Here is a 6,375-nt window from a genome sequence, read left to right as displayed (position 1 = left end):
CCAGCCTTCCATACGCATACACAATGCCCATCCTTTCATATGCACACACACAACACCCATCCTTCATCACGCACACACACAACACCCATCCTTCCATACACACACACACAACACCCATCCTTCATCACGCACACACACAACACCCATCCTTCCTCACGCACACACACAACACCCATCCTTCCTCACGCACACACACAACACCCATCCTTCATCACGCACACATACAACACCCAGCCTTCCACACGCACACATACAACACCCAGCCTTCCACACACACACACGACACCCAGCCTTCCATATGCACACATGACACGCAGTCTTCCATATGCACACGACACTCAGTCTTCCATATGCACACACACACCCCCAGCCTTCCATACGTACACACACAACACCCAGCCTTCATCTACACATACACAACACCCAGCCTTCATCCACACACATATCTCTCCTACTTTTTTTTTTTTGAGACTGAGTCTCACTCTGTCACCCAAGCTGGAGTGCAGTGGTGCGATCTTGGCTCACTGCAAGTTCCGCCTCCTGGGTTCAAGTTATTCTCCTGTCTCACCCTCCTGAGTAGCTGGGACTACAGGTGTGTGTCACCACACCTGGCTGATTTTTTTTTTTTTTTTTTTTTTGAGAGAGTTTCACTGTTGTTGCCCAGGCTGGAGTGCAATGGCACGATCTCTGCTCACCGCAACCTCCGCCTCCTGGGTTCAAGTGATTCTCCTGCCTCAGCCTTTCAAGTAGCTGAGATTACAGGGATGCACCACCATACCCGGCTAATTTTGTATGTTTATTTTTATTTTATTTATTTATTTTTTTTGAGACGGAGTCTCGCTCTGCCGCCCAGGCTGGAGTGCAGTGGCCGCATCTCAGCTCACTGCAAGCTCCGCCTCCCGGGTTTACGCCATTCTCCTGCCTCAGCCTCCCCAGTAGCTGGGACTACAGGCGCCCGCCACCTCGCCCGGCTAGTTTTTTGTATTTTTTAGTAGAGACGGGGTTTCACCATGTTAGCCAGGATGGTCTCGATCTCCCGACCTCGTGATCCGCCCATCTTGGCCTCCCAAAGTGCTGGGATTACAGGCTTGAGCCACCGCGCCCGGCCAAATTTTGTATTTTTAGTAGCGACAGGGTTTCTCCATATTGGTCAGGCTGGTCTTGCTCCCAGCCTCAGGTGATCTGTCCACCTGGGCCTCCCAAAGTGCTAGGATTACAGGCGTGAGCCACCGCGCCCGGACCGAGACAGGGTTTCACTATGTTAGACAGGATGGTCTCAATCTACTTACCTCGTGATCTGCCCGCCTCAGCCTCCCAAAGTGCTGGGATTACAGGCGTGAGCCACCGTGCCCGGCCTTTTTTTTTTTTTTTCTTTTTTTTGAGACGGAGTCTCGCTCTGTCACCCAGGCTGGAGTGCGGTGGTGCGCTCTCTGCTTAGTGCAAGCTCTGCCTCCTGGGTTCACGCCATTCTCCAGCCTCAGCCTCCCAAGCAGCTGGGACTACAGGTGCCCACCACCACGCCCAGCTAATTTTGTTTTTGTATTTTTAGTAGAGACAGGGTTTCACCATGTTAGCCAGGATGGTCTCGATCTCCTGACCTTGTGATCCGCCCGCCTCAGCCTCCCAAAGTACTAGGATTACAGGCATGAGCCACCGCGTCCGGCCATCTCTCCTTCATTTTTACACACACAACAGACCCTTCATTCACACCCACACAACACTCATCCTTCACACACACAAACTTGTCCTTCCATTCATACACACAGGACACCAGCCTTCCAAAGGTGCGCACACACACATCCTTCACACACACAGTCACAGACTCTATCACAATATCACGCCAAAACACCTATTTCCTTATTCATTCACACACACAACTTATCCCTCCATTCACACAAAAACACACACTTAACACACACACTTCCATTTGTACACACATACTCCTCCCATAACACCCTCCCATGTACACGCCACACTCTGTCTTCCTTGTATTCAAAAACAACTCTCACACCACATCCACACTCACACAGACAAGACACTCTCACATTTACACACATCCTCATTCAGAGTTCTTTCCCCACACTCAGCACCCCTCCTCTACACTGACAGCAACCTCCTGCACTCACACACACACACACACACACTCCCTCGCTCTGCTCCCCTCCACAACTGCAAATGGGAAGAATTTATGGGAAGGCAGAGGGACTGCCAGAGAGGGCAGCGCAGCGCTGCCCCTCCCCATCCCCCCTCCCCAGAGCCCAAGTATTACGGTACACCTGGCCTTCAAGAAATCTCACGGGAGGAGGGTGCTGCCAGGGGGCTGGGCACAGCTGGCGTGCCACAGCTGGAATCCCCCACATTCCTCCCTGCCGGGCTGCCCACCTGGCTGTGGCTGGCAGCAGGTGTGTTCCTACCATGCAGGTGTGTTGGGGGAGGAGGAGGAGCAGGAAGCGGGAGTCAGGCCCATGGCACTACCTGGCCAGGATGCTGCGGGCAGTGTGGGTGTGGGTGGGGGAAGGGCTGAAACATCTGGGCTCTGGCAGCCACATTCCAGGGCACAGAAGGTGGGGCCGGGCAACGTGAGGCTCCAGGGCTGCTTGGCAACTGAGCAGGGCTCTTGGGCGAGGTGGGCAAACATCTGGCATGTGGCATAGGCAGGGAGCCAGGCCATGGGCGCTGCCAAGCTGGGAGAAAAGGGTGCTGTAGGCACCCCCAGTAGGACCTGGATCCCCACTCCCACCAAGAGGGCCTGATGCCCCCGTACTTAGCATGGTAGGCTTGATCTGTGCCCTGGGCCTGGGGTCCTAGCCTTGAACTCACTGTCCACCTTCCAGGGTGATCTAGAAGCCCCTCTTAGGGACTCAGTCTGGGGAGTTACAGGTCGTTGCTCCTAAAGCATACCTCGAGGGGCACCCACAACCACACCACACATGTGGATGCAGGCACCAGACTCTATCACACTCACTGAGGGGCACCCAAACATACACAGGCACACTCAGACACACAGAAATACAAACGCTTCTCCTTCCCTCTCCCCTCCCCTCTTTTCCTCTCCTCCTCTGTACCCACAGATAAAATCCACAACGACACACAGACACAGGGTCACCCAGATACCGTCACACACCCTTCTAGAATATCACACAGACATACAAACACACACGGTCACGCCAATAATCCCACACAGACCTTCCCATAGCCACCCACAGAGTGACAGCCAGGTCATACACACAAAGACCTTCACCATCACACAGATCCCCATAGAGACCCAGATAATACACCAAATTGCAAAGACACACACAGACACACAGTCACACGGACTCCCAGAATCTCACGCTGAGCCCAGTTCCACAGGTACACACAGGCCACCCTAAGTCACACAGGTTCACAAAAATCTCACACAGGACTGCACGTACCCAATGGGTCACACACGTTGATGTTCTCAAAATCATCCACAGATGTAGCACACAAAACGTCACTCAAAGGCCAGGCATGGTGGCTCACGCCTATAATCCCAGCACTTTGGGAGGCCCAGGCGGATGGATCGCTTGAGCCCAGGAGTTTGAGACCAGCCTGGGCAACATAGCGAGACTATGTCTCTACAAAAAATTTATAAATTTTCCAGGCATGGAGTGTGCATCTGTGGTGCCAGCTAATCAGGTGGGAGGGTCACTTGAGCCCAAGATGTTGAGGCTGCAGTGAGCATTCCAGCCTGGGCAACAGAGTGAGACCCTATCTCAAAAAAAAGAAACAGGCCGGGCGCAGTGGCTCACGCCTGTAATCCCAGCACTTTGGGAGGCTGAGACGGGCCTCCCAAAACCTGAGGTCAGGAGTTTGAGACCAGCCCAGCCAACATGGCAAAACCCCATCTCTACTAAAAATACAAAAGCTAGCAGGGCATGGTGGCATACACCTGCAATCCCAGCTACTCGTGAGGCTGAGGCAGGAGAATCACTTGAACCCGGGAGGCGGAGGTTGCAGTGAGCCGAGATCGCACCACTGCACTCCAGCCTGGGTGATAGAGTGAGACTCCGTCTTGAATACAAAGAAAAAAGAAACAAAAGTCACACAAAGATATCTAGATCATGCACACACACAGGGAAACACAGACACACACTCACCCTTGCCCAGGCAGCACAGCCTGGGCAGGGCCTCCTGTAGCTGTCGCTCATCTGGAGACGAAAGGGAAGGAGTTGGGGAAACATTTCATTTGCAACGGGCCAGCCAGAGACCCACCCGCCCTGGAAACCTGGCCCTGGCTCCTGAATGGAGCCTCTGTGCACTGCCGCTGGGGCCGCCAGCAATGCTCAGCCATCCCAGGGTGTGGGTATCAGAGCGGGTGAGTCGGCTACACTGAGTTCCTGGCCAAGCCACGTATGCTGGGAACCTGGGGCCTCCAGGGCCACCCAGCCAGAGGCCAGAGTCCCCTAGACTGGAGAAGCACGTCCCATCCCAGCCCCTGCTGGTCCCAGCTGCATCTAGAGGCCACTCCTCCAAACCCAGCCTATGGAGGGGAAGACGGAGGGACGAGGTTCTGTGCCCCAGCTGGCGTCGAATCTCCAGGTGTCCCTGTCTCAGGCTGACATGCGGCCCCTGGCGAGGCAGCTGCCAATCCCATGCTAGGAGCCCACTCACTCCAGCACCCGGCTCCCTGTGCAGCCTGAAAGTGGGGGTACGACAGTCATAGCCCTTTGGTTCAGATCATCAAACACAATCACTGTCACACCTTCAACCACACAAAGATCCATGCTGTCACTGCCACAGTGTCACCTGCACAGCAACACCATCACACCCTCGGCCACTCTGTCACATGAAGAACTACGGTCACACCCTTGACAATTCTGGTGACACACACCTCAGCTGCACGGTCTCATACATCCTCACAGGAACCCCGACACTCTGACCCTCACAACACATTAACGTCACACTGGCCAGCAGAGGCACACTGACATACTCAGTCCACATGTCGCTGCAGCTGTGCTAGCCACGTGGCCACACGGAGTCACCGCCCCACCCGGTCACAAGGAGGAAAAGCAGCACTGACCACTGCCTCCCTAGGGTGCAGATTGCAGCTGTCCCTTGATCAAGGTTTGACCCAACCCAGTTATTCCAATAGCACAATAACACACCCTTGTCACGGTGTCACAGAGCAGGCAGCCAGTAGGTACAGACCACTGGTCACAGTCACTCTAATAGCACACACTCACAGTCTCCCTGTTGCAGGTGACAGGTACACATCTCACTCACACTGCCACACAACGCCCACAGTCCCCGGACCAAGGAGCTACAATGCAACCGTGGGTGACAGCCTCACGACGATTACAAGGACAACCTGTCACACAACAGTCACTCTCCCAGTGCCTGTCACAACATTGAGACAGCCCCTTAGCCGTCCACACAAGCAGCCAGGCATGCTGACTGGGCCCCCACGATTGTCCCTAGGACACCCCCGCCCCCGAGTCTTGGAAACAGGGACAGACACACGCCGACACCCCCCTCCCCTTTTCAGTCAGTAGAGGCAGAGCAGGGAGGGGGACTAATGGACGCGCAGCTGTTGGCAGTGGGTGCCAGCCCCCCCACCTCATGAATATTCATCAGCTGGGGCTCTCCTGAACCTGTGGGGAGTCGGAGGTCCCAGGCAGCTGGTCACCCCCTTCCATGCCAGGAGGCCCCCAGGTGGGGGAGGAAGACTCAGCCAGGTCCCCGAAGTGCTCAGAACTCACACCCAGTTCCACACAGAAGCACACATGAGTTTGTGAACACAGACCCCCTGACACGCAAACAACATTCACACAAACTTACAATCACACCCATCCACCATCACAGACACACATACACTCATACACACACACACACCAGGCATGCAAACACAGCCACACACACCACATCCAAACCATAGACACCCACAACACACACACACACACACGCCAGACATGCAAACATGGTGCACACACAGTCACATGAACTCACAACCATACAACCACACCCAAACCACAGACACCCATCATACACACACACACACACACACACCAGACATGCAAACATGGGGCTCAGTTACATTAAGTCACAACCATACCCAAATTACAGACACCCACCACACACACACACAGACGCCCCAGACATGCAAACATGGGACACAGTTCCCCGAACTCAGAACCACACTCAAACCACAGACACCCACTATACACACACACTAGACAGGCAAACATGGGGTGCACAATTACAGGACCACAAACACACGGACACACTGTCACACACAAATGACACCAGCTAACATCATCACACACAGGCATGAAAATACAAACACACACACTTCCAAACACATGGGCCCCCAAGTCACCCCCAAATTACAACCAACCACTTCTCAACTTCTCATAA

This window comes from Macaca fascicularis, chromosome 19 (assembly GCF_037993035.2).
Source record: "Macaca fascicularis isolate 582-1 chromosome 19, T2T-MFA8v1.1".
Taxonomy (NCBI): domain Eukaryota; kingdom Metazoa; phylum Chordata; class Mammalia; order Primates; family Cercopithecidae; genus Macaca; species Macaca fascicularis.
Note: the sequence above shows the minus strand (reverse complement) of the source record.